Source organism: Aplidium turbinatum, chromosome 2 (genome assembly GCF_918807975.1).
Source record: "Aplidium turbinatum chromosome 2, kaAplTurb1.1, whole genome shotgun sequence".
NCBI classification, from domain to species: domain Eukaryota; kingdom Metazoa; phylum Chordata; class Ascidiacea; order Aplousobranchia; family Polyclinidae; genus Aplidium; species Aplidium turbinatum.
Genome location: NC_137473.1, coordinates 17,813,495 through 17,831,622, shown reverse-complemented (window position 1 = coordinate 17,831,622; position 18,128 = coordinate 17,813,495). Strand labels below are relative to the sequence as shown.

General features: G+C 37.0%; 1 long non-coding RNA gene across 2 annotated transcripts; it reads right to left on the bottom strand.

Moving 5' to 3' along the window:
- Positions 1-1,917: 1,917 nt before the first annotated feature.
- LOC145764626 (uncharacterized) lies at positions 1,918-14,310 on the bottom strand. 2 transcript variants are annotated; one of them, XR_014288496.1, is made up of 3 exons: positions 12,068-14,310; positions 7,160-9,268; positions 1,918-2,396 (listed from the first exon to the last, which is right to left on the bottom strand). It is a non-coding gene; the product is annotated as an uncharacterized LOC145764626 (long non-coding RNA). The 2 variants fall into 2 exon arrangements; XR_014288495.1 differs by having other exon boundaries at positions 7,160-7,323.
- Between the last annotated feature and the right edge of the window lie 3,818 nt (positions 14,311-18,128).

Here is an 18,128-nt window from a genome sequence, read left to right as displayed (position 1 = left end):
TTTTCCAACCATAAATGTACCTTCATGGATAGGTCTAAACGAAACAGTACCGAACTATCTAAGGCAGTTTGGGACCTTAAGGATAAGGGTGTTGATCCTAAAATAACTTGGTCCATCCACAGCTGTGCTCGGCCTTATAGTGGTGGTGGTCGTAACAATTGTGGCCTATGTTTGGCTGAAAAGCTGGCCATTCTGAAGGCTGATAGTGGCCACCTTTTGAACAAGCGTTCGGAACTGGTCGGCAAATGTCGTCATAGAAACAAATTTAAACTCAAGTACTTCAAAATAAAATAAATTCCTTTTGATTTTCACAGGTTTTTAAAATTTCATTTGATTTTTACAGGCTATAAATCTCATTTAATTTTTACAGGTTTATAAACAGATTTTATTTCATTTGTTCAGGACACTACAGGTTACATCATCACAATTCCTTGGGATTTTTACAGGTTATAATTTTGAAAAAATTGAATTTCATTTTTACAGGTTGTAAATCTCATTTAATTTTTACAGGTTTAAAAACAATTTTTGTTCATTCTGTTCAGATTACTACAGGATGCGCCGATCATAACAAGCATTTTGCTTCTTTGTGATGTCATAGATGTTGCCATCAGTTGCTTGGTTTCCATTGGAACAAATTGATTGAAACTTTATCGTGGCGGATGGAGGCTGTCCTTAGTAGTTCTGGAGTTTTTTCTGCAGATTGGATTACGGTTATAATATTTAATATCTTTTCAGGAATTCAGGTTTAGAGGTTTTTTTTGCAGATTAAATTACAGTTGTAATATTTAATATCTCCTCAGGAAGTACAGGTTTAGAGATTTTTTTTGGCAGATTAAATTACAGTTGTAATATTTAATATCTTTTCAGAATTATCGATTCTTCACTGTTTACATGTTTTTACAGACCTTCTGATGATCCGTTAGGTGAAACAATTTGTAAAGGCTTCAGATAGTAATAACTACAATTTTTAGGATGTATTTTTTTCAGAGGATGTATTTTATTCAGATGTAGTAAAAATTGTATATATGTTATTCCTGAAGAGGACATCGTGTGATGTCGAAAACGTTCGATATTTAATTGTTGTTAATGTGTATTTTGTAAATATAATAATCTTTAATATGTTAAACTGGATTTAATTTTACGAACAACTGCTTACGAACAATTGTTTTACGAACAACTGTTTACGAACAATTGTTTTACGAACAATTTGCCTATAACCGTGACAAACGATTCGAACACACACAAAAAGAACGATGAGCCACAGGCGAATAACTGCCTGTTGAGACGGATTATTACGTTTGATTCTTAAGGCTTCCATGATCTTAGTCTGAAAATCAGATCTGCCTCGAGAGATGATTTTAAATTGGTCGATCGAGACATTGTCAGTGCACGTTACACAAGAGGCGATGCGCTCTTTATGCACTTTTGGTTGTTTGGGTTTAAGTGCTCCCCGGCCCTTGTCAACAAATGTCTGGTTGGCATACCAATGTATGTCTGGTTTGCGTCACGCAAACAACTGAATTTATACACAACATACGAGAAGAAAGCGCAAAAGGAGTGGGCAACTTCAGTTGAAAATATTGGTGAACTTTGAATATAGGATGAATGTCACACAAAAATTTCTTTTTTTTATAAGTTAAGCTAGATTTCTTGCAAACCATGTTGAATATTTTCCTAAAAAGGATACACTAATAAAATACCTAAAATCTACTTCTTCAGGCGTGTGCTTTGGTTTATCAGCCATGAAGAATTGAAGATGTTTAAATAGGGCTCTGCTGATTCTCCATGCATTTTCAATAGTTTTATAAAATACTGATGTTTAAGACTTTATTGAAAAAATGAGAAGGAAATCCATTAAAATAAAACATGTTTTTCAATTTCTTAATTTCTTTCTTAAACAACTGATCATCAGAACACACCAAACGGGCACGAAATAACAGACACCATATTAAACCAGATTTCCACTTTTACGGCACAGAGCGTTATAATTTAAAAGTAAGCCAGTGCTGGTAAGTTTTCCCTCAAATCCAGGTGTCAAAAGAATTGTGTTTTCAATTTCAACATCTAAAAAAGCGATAGCATCATTAGATTTTTTCAAGTGTAAACTCGATATTTTTATGTTGCGAGTTTGTAAGAGGTTTAAACATTTTGAGCGCGACTCATCATCATTAAAAATTCAAGAAACATCATTGACATAACGTAAATACAGTTTGGGATAAAAATCACGATAAAATCGAAACCAAAAGATTTGAATTTTATACCTGGAAGGTAGGGCAAAACGGTTCAAAAATGGAAACCAATTTTCTACAAATTTTGAAATGAAAACTATTCTGTTTCATTGTCTGCTTATCACATTCCTTCCTGCCAAGATCATTCCAGGCCACCTTTCAAGTTTTCTAAAGTAAAAAAAATGGTCATGTTAAAGAGCCTACCACACCTAAATTAGATTGCAGGAAACTTGTTCAAGCAAATTCGGTTTAAACAAAAGGTATAATCATTAGCCTAAAGGAGCATTCATTCTGCTTGTACTTTTTACATGAAGGTCAGTAAGTATCAGTAAGTAAGTAAGGTCTCAAAATAATATTGCAAATGATTAGCATAAAAACGAATGTGAGCAGCTTAAACATCTTTAACTGTAGTTTTCATATCTGCGGTTGACAAAGTTGGAAGGTTTGCTTTTCTTTTGTAGTTTCTCATCGCCAATTGCCTGATGCAAGATTTTACGTCTAATCTAGGTTCCACAAACATTGAGATAACGCAGCATTTAGCCTTCAGCAAATAAGAAAAAAAAAGTAAACTAGTAACTGATCAGATTAGCATGGCATAGTCTAATTTGTAATCATTTAACAGCTTCCAGCTTAGTTGCTGGGCCTACCATTCAAAATTACATGTTTGATGATATATCTCTACTTGTAGCAACCGCAGACCACTGCCTAGTTTGTTAGGGATTTTTAAAACCCTTTAACTGCCACGCTTTTTTGATGCAGTTTTTCAGTATTTAGCTTGAGCAAGGTTTTGGTTTTGAACTGTAGTATTTTGAGAACGTTAACTGCCAGAAAAAAATCAAAATGTGCAAGTTGTTGCATTTTCAACAGTCTTTTTGAAATAGAGCTTCGGTAGAGAGTTTGTCTTGTTGAACCATAGGCATACGAAGCCGAGCAACGTGATCAGGTTTAACATCTTCAAGTTTATAACATATTATAGAAACACAAAACTACGCAACAAATTAAGTATATATCGAACGTTTTCGACATCACAAGATGTCGAAAACGTTCGATACTTAATTTGTTGCGTAGTTTTGTGTTTCTATATATGTTATAAACTTGAAGATGTTAAACCTGATCACGTTACTCGGCTTCGTATGCCTATTGCCTATGGTTCTTTTTGAAATGTTTAGAATTTTTTTTGTTTTCTTGAAAAGTTTGTTTAGAAAGTTTGTGTATTTTTTTTCTTGAAAAAGCCTTAAATGACTAAACTTTCTGACAAAATACAATTCTTTTTTTTGTTGTTTCCGTTTAGATATCTGAAAAAAAAAATGTTCAAACTGAGGTAAACTTCATCGCTAGGCCTATATGTCAGGCAAGTGCTAAGCTTTCCACACAAACGTTGTCACGGTGATGTTTATGCGTTATGAGAAGAACAAAATAAAACTTTGCACAAAAAATAAAAACTTTCTGTAAATGCAAAAATTAGAGATGTACCGATACCAATATTTTGGCCGATACCGATCCCGATATCACTTTTTTAGGCCGATACCGATATTTTGGCCGATACTTTGGTGTTACAAAAAGAAGCAATTTTGGTATTTGCAAGGAATTATATCAAATGCTAAGTTTTACCTTGTTTGCATAAAACTATTAAAAAAAGCTTTCAATTGGCATAATTTATTAAAGATTCAAGAATCCAATCTCAACCACATTGTTGTGTCATAATAGTACGTTTTAGTAATGAAAGGCCACCGTAATTGAGGAGTGGGGTATAAGGGAAGAAACATTACATCATAATAAAGTGTTTGCGCAAACTCTCCAAATAGGCTATCATAATTGATAATAAGATGTAAAATGTAAACCAAGTGATTTGTGTAGTTGTACAAAAACTATTTGACAAGTAATGTGCAACCTAAGGGCGCTTGTCGTGTGGTTGAAAAGCTTTTGCCAGGCCAAGACTACCCAGGTAGGCTCAAAATGAAAGCAATGGGACTACGAATCCTCACTAAACTAATCCATAAATGGTCTTGTTGCGCCTAAGATGACAACCTCATTGTGAAGAAAGGAGTGTCCTTCCCGGCTATCAGCACAAGGCTGAGCACTCATTAGTACAGCGAGCTGTTGCGATTCGCTAACCATAACGGTGTAGCTTCCACGCTAGCCATTTAGACCATCCAATCAACTATATGTTTCTCGGCAGCCGTTAGCTGCTGTTGAATTACTACATCCATTCACCGATCATGCCATCAGCACAGCACACTTCATGGAACATACTTGGAATGCAGCGTGGTGCGCCACCGACACCAAACTACATGGTTTTATACCCCACCCGGTGGCGCGCCCCCCTGGTATGGACCTGCCTCGGCCGACTTGGGTCAAGCTCAACAGAATCCGAACCGGAGTCGGTCGCTTCCATGCCAACATGCACAAGTGAGGTCTGGCTCCCTCATCGGCCTGCGAATGCGGCGCGGAGGAACAGACTGCTGACCATGTCTTTCTCAAATGTCCCATCTACAAGGCACCAAATGGAACGCATGGTATAGCAACGCTGGACGAAGCTACACTCACCTGGCTCTCCACCACCTGCCCTGAAATTTGATCTAGTCTCAAACGAAAGAAGAAGAAGGCAGCCGTTTTGTAGCAAGAATTTACATCGACAAGAATTGAAAGGTAAAAACGATGCAAAATTATACATTTTTGCTACCTGGGTAGTCTTGGCCTGGTTTTATCCTCTGCTGAGAGTAAAAAAGAAACACAAATGATAAATATTGGAGAAATTGAGTCTCCTTCACAACTTAAGAATCGAACAACGCAAATCTGCTGAAAGAAAACGTTTTGTTTGAGTGAAAGAATCACTGTAAGCAAACAATGTCAAAAGGTGCACGCATGAAGTCATGGGAGTGTGAGGTATCAAAAATTTGAACAGGTTATTTTTCTACTTCAATGTGATGTTAGTTACTACTTTAAAAAATCTATATATCTGGTTCTGCAGAAAATCCGCAGCAAAGGCCTTTTTTTACATGTTTAGTATCGGCCACAGTATCGGCCAAATTTTGCCGATGCCGATACCAATACTCAAAAAATAGCCGATATCACCGATACCGATGCCGATATATCGGTACATCTCTAGCAAAAATAATGAAAAAGGCAATATAACGCAAGAGAACAACTGCACGCCCAGAAAGCTGGTGCAAGAGAATTAATTAATAATTGGGCCTCTTTTTGTAAATGCTTGATAATTGCAGAAAAAATTTAAATACAAATCTAGTAAGTTAGTTTTTTCAAGTTTTAGAAAATACAAGTTTTTCTCTTTCTAAAAAGGTAAGACCCATGCAATTTGGAAAACAAATTATGGTGATTGCAAACAGAGTGTATTTTTTTAGAAATAAACACTTTTTTAAAATTGGAAAACGAAATTCGTTGGCGTTCAACACACGCAATACGAGGATAAAAGACGTTAAATCGTAGAGATAGAGATCATTATATTTATGACAAGCTTGAATTGTTTTGCGCCCTAGAGTAGAAGGTATTGCGACCCAAATTTGGGTCGCAACCTACTATTTCCAGACTGTTGAGTCACATTATTAATTGAACAGATCACTGGTACAACATCGCCTGATGAAAAGCTTAATCAATTGAAACGTCACAAAAAACATATATTCAAACCATGCAGCCTTGCAAAGATTGATTAAACGACAAAATACAAATATATGTGATCGATAGTTCACTAGGGGAGATGTTCCACCAACGGACAGGGTACGACCAATGGACCACCGTTCTACTTCTTAAAATAAAAGTTGGAAGCACGAAAAATGTTATTGTGGTATCGAGATTAACCTTTTTGGTTTTGGAAATCTTCCTTGCCGGGACCTGTGATTTTTTTTCTTATTGTTATGAAGGAAAGTATGGTTTACAAGGTAGAAAGTAAAATTTGAACATTTTTCTTCTGCAATTTTTTTCACCCATCGGTTTATTTTTTCACGACTGTTTTTTGTTTGCTGATTGCTTATTCATTGATTAATGAAATTGCAATGAGTTAAATGTTTAAATTTTATCCATCATTAAACTAGGCCATAAAATCCAAGAACTATCATGCATGTGACCAACGGACCACCCACTTGTTCGACCATTGGGTCACTAGCTAATTGTTCAACAATGTCTTCCTTTATGTATTCAGACTAAAGATGTCAGAAATTAAAACAACTAGCAATAAAACAAAGTTGTTTAGTTCGGAAAATCTTAACAAAGCTGTCGAAGATGTTTTGAAACAAAATATTTTTGTTCGAAAGTCGGCGAAAAAATATGATATAGGCTACCACGAACAACGTTCGCTCGTTATGTTAAAGAATAAATCAATGGATAGTGAGAAAACTACTGCACCAACAGAACACCCGTGGCATCTACAAAACGCCTGTCTGATATCTTAAAGGTTTCTGCAACTTTAAAAAAATATGAGATTTAAAAGGAATAAAATAAACACCAAAAACACTTGAAGCTCATATTATGAAATTGAATATGAAAATATGAAATGAAATTTCATAATAAAAATGCTTATTGCATAATAAAAATGCTATTGCTTATGTTGTTGTGTTGTTTGTATGTTGTTCATGCATTAAATAGTCCAAAATATGCTCCAGTGCATCAGCTTTTTGCCATGTAGAAGTGACCCGTTGGTCGAATAGCAGTGGCCCGTTGGTCGTATAGGGGTTTGACCAACGGGGCACTTTTTATTATCATTTAAAAGTTAATTTTCGGCAGTTAGTAGTTGGAAAATTAAGAAACTTTTCTGGCTGAATATACCAGGGTATGTAACCTACTGTTATGCCAAAAAAGAAGGACGCATGACCTTTGTATGGCCAGAAAATAACAAATATGTGAAAAATGACCCGTTGGTGACACATCTCCCCTACTATTTGATTTCTTCGCTGTATATCATTACGGTGCAACCTCACATGGTTAGCCGTGTAGTCGTTCAACGGAGCAGATATTCCATCCTCAACGTAGGGCCGTTGTCGGTGCACGAACCGACAATGAGACGAAAGTATCTACCGGTCACGGGAGTTGGAAACAGATTTGTAACGTGAGTATCTCCATCAACCGCGTTCGCATGGAAAGTCTAAGAAAACAAATAGCCAAGAATATAAAAACTTATCTCATACATTCAACCTGCAGTTGAATATGCGTCGTAAAATATGGTGCCCATTAATACAAAGGATATAGCCAGGGATAATTTAAGGATAATTTAGGATAATTAAAAAGGATAATTTAGGCTTCTGGCTGTCTAGTCTAGGGGTATGACTTCCTACAAAAAGCAAACGAATTAAATAGAATCATACATTTTATTGTTTATCAATATTACAAGTTTTAGTATTCGGGGAGTTGAGAAAATTGACTAACTAATCTAGTTTATTGAGACGGGTGTCGGATGAGTGACATTCTCCCGGCTTGAATTTAACCTTCTCGTTCTAAAATTCAGTCCGTTCGTTTTGCCAGTCTAATTTCGAATGCCTGTCCTTTTCAATTCCCCGCTTACTTCATAAAATACCGGTAGAGCCTTTTCATCAATAACAGCTATCGTAAGAATCAAGGGAAACGCTATACCGGTTTCATAGTTATGTCGCATTAGAAATACAGATGTGTTGAGCTAGATTCTGTGTGAGTGGCGTTTGTTAACAGGAAGCTTGACTTATGTTCTGTGAGAGCGTTAGGTTTTGAATTTGCAGCATTGAAATGCACTTTGCAATACTGATAATTTTCGGTTAAATGTTAAAATATAAATTTGTTAGTTAAAAACATGATACATGTTACACACTTCCCTCCTTACGGCAAAAATAACAGATAAGTAATATTACAACTACTCGGTTATACATGATGCAATAATATATAGGTGTGTGGTTATAAGATATGTTTTTTACAAAGAAAATTGACAATTGTAGGCTAACAAATGCTATAGGGGAAGACACATGACCCCCCTCCTTTCGTGGGATGAGGAGATTGGACGCACACATAAGTTAACAAGTAGTCGATAACGTGATTGCAGGGATAACAGTCGTTTATCATGAGAGATAAGGCGATGTCTTAAGTTCCCTGGGAGCCATTTTGGCTTAGTAGGCTACGATATCCAATAATTGCAGGACTGTAATAGGCTACAGTAATTGCGGTTACAGGGGTAACAGTCGTTTATCATAAGAGATAAGGCGATGTCTTAAGTTCCCTGGGAGCCATTTTGGCTTAGTAGGCAAGACAGCAGTGGCTGAACTAATGGCTTGGGTACAGTTTTACCTCTTGTCCAGGAGGGATGCAGTTTTACCTCATGCTCAGGAGGATCTATGAGTTGGGTACAATTTTACCTCTTGTCCAGGAGGGATGCAGTTTCACCTCATGCTCAGGAGGATTTATGGGTTGGCAGCTGCTACGTTGCTGCGTCATTCTTGAGTAAGTATTACGAATAGTTTCAAAATAAAATGCACAAATATAGTAGGCTATACACTATACAGGCAGGTGAGTGTCCTTGACTGTTCATGCCCCGTGTCCGGGGAGATAGGACTTGACACTCATAGAAGCAAACCATAATAGTAATAGGATAGCGGTGAGCTACGCGTGCGCGAAGGTTGTGCGAGACTGAGATGGCGTTCATACGAGTAATGTCTTTGAGGACCAGATATGCTATTGAGTTCGAGCAATGTTGAGTTCGAGACTATGACAAGCAGTGCTGATGAGCAGTTCAGTTTATGTCTGTTGACGGATGATGAGCAGTGAGCACGACATGAATGAGTAGTCAGCTTGTAAGGTCGCAAGCTGTAAAGCAGACGTCTTGAGCAGCTGGATGCTGGATAGACAGTGCAACTGTGGTGCACGTCGGTGTGTCGCAAGCAGCAGTGCTTGTTGTGTGAAGAAGGCTTGAGTGCGTAACAATGCAACTACGCGTGGTGTCGCAATGTAGCAGTGGACATGGGATTGACCATGTTGAAAGGTAACGATGCAGCTTCGGTGCATGTTGGCGACTATGAGGTTAGCCGAGTTGACGTCGTCTGCGCAGAGCTTCTTTAACCCATATCCTCCTGAATCAAAATTTTTTTGCAATTTTTTGTATGTATATTATTTTTAAGGTATCTTAACCAAATTGAACAATATTTTTGAAAAAAAAATTTGGGGGGGACAATTATCAACAATTTTTGGCCTGTCAGTTTAAACTGACGTTAGGAGCAGGAGGGGGCATATAAAATAAATACAAAAACGTTTTCTCAGTCAGTGTTTAGTCTAATACGTATTCAACCAAAGCAGTAATGGAAAAGGACAAAAAAGTCAAGAAATCACTACATGTTAAGGAATCAAATAAATGTTGCAGTATCAAAAGATAGGAATGTTCTTGGTTGATTCAACGTCTGGCGATATTGATTTATCGTAAAAATGTACTTTTATTGGCTTGAAACTATTTCGTCTCACATGTTCACCCGGCTTGAGTTCAGCTGAAAGAGCCCAATTCTGACATCATCTATTTCTTGTGGTACTCCATAAAACACTGAGGATGTAGGCCAACATTGCAGGTTTCACAAAAATAAAGAGATGTTCCAGAACATCCTGGTTTGGCGCAGCGGCGTTGCTTCCCTTTTATGATCCAGTGTTGGGCAGTGCTGTATATTTTATATGGGGTTGCGGAGATGCCCTGGGTCCGGAAACAGTATATCTGAAACATCTTTTCGATAAAGCTGGTGGTAACTTTCAACAACTGCTCTTCTGAAGCCCAGAGCATCTAAACAAATTTCACCAGCATTGGTGTTGCGATGGCAATGTATTTGAAAAGCATTGTTGACTGCCATATCAATACAAAAACGAAATAATGGCCACCACCATTTTTTGCTTCTCAAGTTGATCATATGCTTTGAAACATGTTGATCAAAACGGTCAACACCACCCATGTGTTGGTTGTAAATGTGTATTACATTTGGCTGCTGAATATCAATCTTTTTTCTCTCTTGCTTACTATATCATATCGCTTCGCTTTTTGCAGTGGGTCTTTTCCTGCAAAGGTTGACAGAACATTTACTACTTTTCTGTCTTTCCATCGGATAGCAGCAATGTTATATTGTGATGTCTCCACAGCAACATCCGAGGCACCTCTGTGTAACTTGTCAACTTCGTTAACACGCTTGAGGGGAGGATTTTCTATGCGGTTAACTCTGGCTGTTCCTGTAGCTGCAATAGACTTTTCACGAAGGTATCGCAGAAGTCCCGGACTTGTGAAAAAGTTGTCCATAACCACATGATAGTTGGAACTGGACTCGCTTTGTGGAGGTAGATGTTGCATCAAATGAGATTTTTTTTGTCGTATCCAGACTTACACCCGGTGGTTGAAGATTGAGATTAAGTGGACGGGAAGGCAAGGAAGCCAATCTTCGTGTCCACCTTCAGGCATGTCTTTAAATGTCTTGCCAAAGACACAGCTACATGCTCTTGAGCGGTGTCGAACCGGCACCTCGTACTCTTCCAGCTGGGAGTCTTTTCCTGCATGAGGGCGGAATTGTACGCAGTAGCCTAACGGCTTCACTAGCACCCACAGCTTATAGCTAAACTTTATAGGCTTCCCATGAATGTATTGTTTTGCGCCATGTTTCCCAAAGTATGGTACCATGCTTTCATCCACACTCACATGTTGTTCAGGTTTGTAGTTTGCAAGGCATTGTTTGTTCACTGCATCAAAGAATGGCCGGAGTTTGGAAAATTTGTCACTTTTGTCTAATTGCTGGTTGTCAGAGAGATGAAGAAATTGCTTACATTCTTCAAATACATTTTTTGTCATCAGTTCAGTTACCATTTGGTTGTTGGAATCCTTTCGCCTCTGCCAATACATCTCTTGTCATGACATTTGAGTATATCCGCTTAACAGAAGGATCGCTATAAATGATTTCAACTTTTTAACGTCATTGTAAATGTGTGATTGCCTTTTTGCCTGGCATACTTATTTGATTCCATCTGGAAGAGTACGCGATCCAATTCAGCATTAGCCAACAACTGTCTACCACATAGATTGTTTGGAAAACAATCCATTTCACCACCATCATCTTCATCTGTATCCATGCCATCATCTTCAGGAGGAAATATAACTAAATTTGCTTTAGACACGACTTCTGATATTGATTCTTCATCAGTTTCTAACCTTTCAAAAGCTTCCAATGCTTCAAAAACTGTCAATTTGTTGCTATCATGCATATGTTTTGCCATTGCTATGCTGTATGAAATCAAAAGATGTATGATATATCACTACTTTTAACTTCAAAATGAAACAGTTATACCATATTATGTTCACCAATTGACCTAGATTAAGTTTTCATTTGCTAATATATCAACGTTTTGCTTGAGAATCAAAATGTTTGCAAAATATATAACCCCTAAACTCAACTATTCTGCACATAATTTCTAAAATCATTTACTATTTACATGCTCCCTTCTGCCCCTAGCGTCAGTTTAAACTGACGGAAGCGGAAATGGTACAAAACTTAAACAAACAATTAATTTCTTCTAAGTATGCAAAATATGGATACAGCAATGTTAGCTCTAACTAATTTCGTGGTTTATGTCATCATAACGCGATCCAGTAAAAATTGACACCGCTATAATTTCGAACAACAAAAAATATCCATTTTGGAAATTTGATCCGTTATATCCAGTCGAAGGATAAAACGGAATTTCACTAAATGTGCTATGGTGTTAGGTACAGACCTTACGAACCTCATAACATACTAACTGGGTTTCGACAAAACGATTTGTAATCTAGAAACCATCTAAATGTGCTGTCAGTTTAAACTGACGGTAGGAGGATATGGGTTAAGTAAAGGCATCTCTGAATAGAGGCATCTCACGTGGAGGTAAGTTGATGGGGGCCACAGTGTGGTGGCGATAGAGAATTCTGTCGTGTCATCCGTCATAGTGCTGTAGTCTCTCAAGGTCTCTCGCATCTCATCTAGCAGCAACAGTGTGGTGAGGGGTGCATCTGAAAAAAGCGATACAGAGTAGCATCCGCAAGATACATGTAATAACTAAGGTACGTACATGGTAGTATAACACAATAACAAAAAATATAGCATAAAATTGTTGAAACCACTAGGCGACATGATTTAGTCATGGTAGCAAATGCCAGCTGATGAGGTTCTAGAAGCTGTTCAAGTGTGAAAACAGGCAGGAAAAATTGATAGACTGATGTAAGTGTGTAGGCTAAAATGTGATACAATACAGGGGATGCAATGTCAGTGAATGAGCGAAGTCGTTGATAACGAATAGCTTAGTTAACGTATAGGCTAGGTGAAATAATGAGCACCTAAAATTGTAATAAAATGCAGTGAAAAACAGGTGATGATGCGATATCAGTGAATGAACAATGTCAGTGAGACATGGCGTAGCTTGACGTACGATATGTAAAAGCGGTAAATAATAACATAGAATAAGTGGGAATACTACGTAACATGACAGTGTCATGGCGTAGGCTAAGCTTACGGCTAATAGGGTGAATGTAACAGGAAACAATAATGGTTCAATAGAACATACCGAGATAAATCGTTAGGCCTGGCTAGTATGTTTTTTAGTGGTTAATCAACGTTTGAACGACGTGTGATGAATGGTACTGTTTTATTGATCTAAGTAAGCTACGTGGCAGCGCTTTTGCGTTATCAAGAGATAAGAGAATTTACATGGCCAAATGCCAACCAAGTTTTTGCACACAAAGTTCCATATTCAGGGTAAATAACTGTGCATATACTGCAATTCCAAACAAAAGAGAAACAGCGGCTAAATTTGCTAAACAAATTCTCTCAAATCATGTTAGCTCCTAATAATTATAAAAAAATGGGGGGAACGATAACAACCTTATGTGTCCAGGCGGTTTCACATGATTTCCCCTTTCCTTTGCCCCAGGGAGTTGCACGAACTGATAGCTTCAGCTGAGAACGTATAAGGGTACCAAAGTGTCTCCTAGCCGGAGTAAAAAGACGCACAAAAATTACGATGGTTGCTTGGGAGCGAAACCACAACGCTTTGCAGAGCGGTGCCTGCACGTCTGTATAAAATAAGATTGGGACGGGGTGTCCTGCAATCTGCGATGCCGAGTAAGGCAAAATAAAAGGAATATTAAAATGAGCTAAAAATTCAAGTTACATTTGACACTGTGAATTTTAAACAAAAAATTACATGGTTATGTTTCCCTGAAACGGCAACTTGTTGGTAATTACTAATCAGTGAATCTAATTATTCTAATGTGAACGTTTAAAAATATTAAAAGTGGCAAATGGCGGTTTGGCATGTAAATAAATTGTTGACATCGGCGTCTAAATGGGCTGTCTGCCGCTGAACAATTCGCTTTATTACTTTCCATGAGCAAACAACAAAAATCAGTTACGTTTGACAAGCAATAAATTGCCGGCGTTGCGCTTAAAAAGTATAGTAGGCTACACAAAATTTATTGTCGAACTAACGTGTGAAATGTTATCAAGTAACATGTTTTTAAAAGGTATTTACTATTTATGATAAAAATTGTAGCATAGGGTACTTACCAGATTTTTTTATAGCTAGTTTGGAAAATCTTTCTAAACTTACTTGTTTGAGTGGCACCAATGTGGTAGGCTAACTCTTAAACTTTATGAAAATTGAATGAGGCTGTTCACCAGGCATTAAATTAAATAATAGGAGATGTTCTACTGGTGCAAATTGAGCTAAACTATCACAAGATGTATACAGTGACAATTTGCTTTTATTCCGACGTTTCGTCAATCAGACACGACTGACTTCTTCAGGGGCTAGACCAGGTAGTGACTACCTGTCTAGCATGGCAAAACACAGGACCATGTTGTTGAAACCAACTAAACACGCAAAATGAAAATTCAATTCTAGACAAAATTAGTTTGAATTAAGTTAGAAAAAAGGAAAGATTTAAATTTTAACAATTAACAACCCAGACAAAAATCTGTCATTTTCACATCTACCCAACGTCCGCAGACGTTGAATCAATGTAAAAATGATGGATTCTGCTGTCAGGGAAGAAACTGAAATACTGACAAGAGAGGAGGATGAACGGCATGAGTCATGATGAAACGAGTTTAAAAAACGCACTACTGCACAGTTTTACAATCAGCGTGAAACCAATTTAAAAAACGTAAAATAACCACTTACAATAGTTTTTTGTAGATAGCAGGAAAAGAGATGCCATCATTGCGATTCATTACATGAGGCTTTTGATTGATGAACCAACTTTCAGAAAACACTCGCTTTCTATAATCACTTTCAATTTCTTGTGATGATTGTAATTTAATTTATGTTGGCCAAACAAAACGAGATCTTAAATCTCGCATTAATGAACACAAAAGAGCTTTCAAATATCAACGCCCGGAACATTCTGCTCCTTGCATGCATGCCATAACTTCAGACCATAGAATAACTTGGAGCAATTCTAAAATTCTAAAAGTTGAAAGTGATTATAGAAAGCGAATGTTTTCTGAAAGTTGGTTCATCAATCAAAAGCCTCATGTAATGAATCGCAATGATGGCATCTCTTTTCCTGCTATCTACAAAAAACTATTGTAAGTGGTTATTTTACGTTTTTTAAATTGGTTTCACGCTGATTGTAAAACTGTGCAGTAGTGCGTTTTTTAAACTCGTTTCATCATGACTCATGCCGTTCATCCTCCTCTCTTGTCAGTATTTCAGTTTCTTCCCTGACAGCAGAATCCATCATTTTTACATTGATTCAACGTCTGCGGACGTTGGGTAGATGTGAAAATGACAGATTTTTGTCTGGGTTGTTAATTGTTAAAATTTAAATCTTTCCTTTTTTCTAACTTAATTCAAACTAATTTTGTCTAGAATTGAATTTTCATTTTGCGTGTTTAGTTGGTTTCAACAACATGGTCCTGTGTTTTGCCATGCTAGACAGGTAGTCACTACCTGGTCTAGCCCCTGAAGAAGTCAGTCGTGTCTGATTGACGAAACGTCGGAATAAAAGCAAATTGTCACTGTATACATCTTGTGATAGTTTAGCTCAATTTGCACCAGTAGAACATCTCCTATTATTTAATCTTAAACTTTATATTACATATGTTAAATTAAAGGTTTAATAAGTTAATTATATTAAGACTGTCTGATTATCTCTTAAACTTCTATATATTTTCACTATGGTACACTAAACCTTATTCACAGAGTTAATCAGAAGTAGGCTAATCATTTTTTGTTTGGACGAGCCCCCAGTGTAGGGATTTTACGTGTCTGACGAGCCCCCAGTGTAGGGATTTGCCTCTTCTAAGTCCCCAGCGTGGGGTTTTACTATCTAACTGTCGTATTATTTTTTTCAAGGAAAATAAAAAAGATATTAAAAAAGGCTAATTTAAAGGGATTTTGAGAGACTCTAAATCTCTAATTAAAAAAGGATAATTTAACAGGATAATTTAGGCTTCTGGCTGTCTAGGGGTATGACTTCCTACAAAAAGCAAACGAATTAAATAGAATCATACATTTTATTGTTTATCAATATTACAAGTTTTAGTATTCGGGGAGTTGAGAAAATTGACTAACTAATCTAGTTTATTGAGACGGGTGTCGGATGAGTGACATTCTCCCGGCGTGAATTTAACCTTCTCGTTCTAAAATTCAGTCCGTTCGTTTTGCCGGTCTAATTTCGAATGCCTGTCCTTTTCAATTCCCCGCTTACTTCATAAAATACCGGTAGAGCCTTTTCATCAATAACAGCTATCGTAAGAATCAAGGGAAACGCTATACCGGTTTCATAGTTATGTCGCATTAGAAATACAGATGTGTTGAGCTAGATTCTGTGTGAGTGGCGTTTGTTAACAGGAAGCTTGACTTATGTTCTGTGAGAGCGTTAGGTTTTGAATTTGCAGCATTGAAATGCACTTTGCAATACTGATAATTTTCGGTTAAATGTTAAAATATAAATTTGTTAGTTAAAAACATGATACATGTTACATGTTCACATATTTGCATTGTTTTTTGTAAATATCTCGATGAATAGATAATTTAGTTTTTCTCCATTTGTGTTCAAGCTTTTTTCGAATTTGTTTTTCTTTCTTGAGTTCCATAGTAAACCAGAGAGAATTTGTTCTGAGTGTGAGCAATTGGGAGCAGATGGGAGCATGATCATTAGAAATAGATTTAAGAGTTGAATCATACAATTTTACAAGTTCTTCACAAGAACAGTTCAATTTTAAAGATTGAAAAGCAAGAGAGACATCAGAAACAAAATCTTTATCAATAATGTTCTTCCATTTGCGAAATTTTACTTGCTTCTTGGGACGAGGTGGTTTGTATAGGTTTGTTTTTAATATTAATGCAAAATGGTCAGAAGAGAAAATACCCTGAACATTGGTCAGACATGGATCAATGACTAGTGGTTTATCAACAACAATGTTTGTATGACATCGCACTAACATGAAGTCTAGTGTGTGACCTTTTGCATGAGTTGGATCATTGATCAATTGTTTCAAACCAAATGTAGATGAAATATTGTTAAATTGCACAACATCCACTGAACCAATATTATCAAGATGCAAATTTTTATCTCCAGTAACAATAATTTCATTATTACATAAAGACAATTGTTCCAAATAGTTAAACCACTCATTAAAAAATATGCTTGTTTTAAATCCATTCTTTATGGAGGGAGGAGGTCGATAAATTACACAAATTAATACTGGAATATTACCATGCTTTGAAATACATTCCATATGTTCAAACTGAGAAAACTGATAGCTAGCAAAAATTTGACTCTTGTCAAGTTTGGCAGAGACATTGTACAAAAAACCTACACCACCACCACGCTTTCCTTGAGATCTGGGAACATGCAAAATGTCATAACCTTTAGCAGTGATGTTACTTAACACATGACCATCAATTGAACTTCCTAACCAAGTTTCAATCAGGGCACACACATCAATTTTGGAGTCAAAAATAAAGTCAGTTAAGGAAAGTGATTTATTATTGATTGATCTTATATTTAAACATCCAATAATTAAGGGGGAGTGAAGTTTACTAGAAGTGGGAAAACGTTGGACTGGAATTAGGTTAGTTAAGTTCAAGTCCCTTTGTTTTCGATGAGAAGTTATAGGCCTACCAGATGACTTTGTACATACAACTGAAATTGGTCTTCGGAAACACTTTCCTGCTTTCTTTCCTCTTCTGGTTGGCTTAATCCTGTTGATTTTCAATTTTAATAACTCATTTCAAGCTGTTTTCTCTAAACTGTACTTTCCACTTGATAGATTTTTTACTTGTAACAAACTGCATCCTAAATAAGTGTACTGCTGCTTTCTTGATTTTAATTTTCCATGCTCAAGGTCTGCTGCAGCCATAAGATAGCGCAAAAACAGAAGCCAAAAGTTAAGTCCGAGAAATCCATAGGATATTTCAGAGCAGCTTCATAAACTTTGAGCAGTAAGGCAATGCGAGGTACCAGGTGGTAAAGTCTTGTCATTGATGTTCATTTCCACCTAACGCTGTGCCTCCTAGTGGTGGCAGAAGACTGTCGTCACGATTTCACTTTTGCTAAGCTTCAGTTATTATTGATGGAGGTATTCTGATGAGGCCGTCATGCCTTGGCTCAACGTTACCGCTAAAAATTTCCAGCCTTTAGACTTAGAGGAATGCACAATGGCCAAGTCAGTCATTTGCCTAGCCTACATGCCGTTTGTTGTATTACAAGTGGCAGATCACGGAAATCTGCCATGACCTACAGCTTATGTACGAAGTACATGTAAAAAAAAACAGTGAAAAAAGGGGTGCAATGACTACTATTGACTAGTCTCTGTGGAACACAACCTGCCAGGTTTTTTAGCTGTGGCTTTGTGGTTCTAACTGCTTGCGGAGCTGTCTCTTCACGACTGCGGTGCTGGATAGATTTCATAGCTCACTTAGTACGTGCTATCT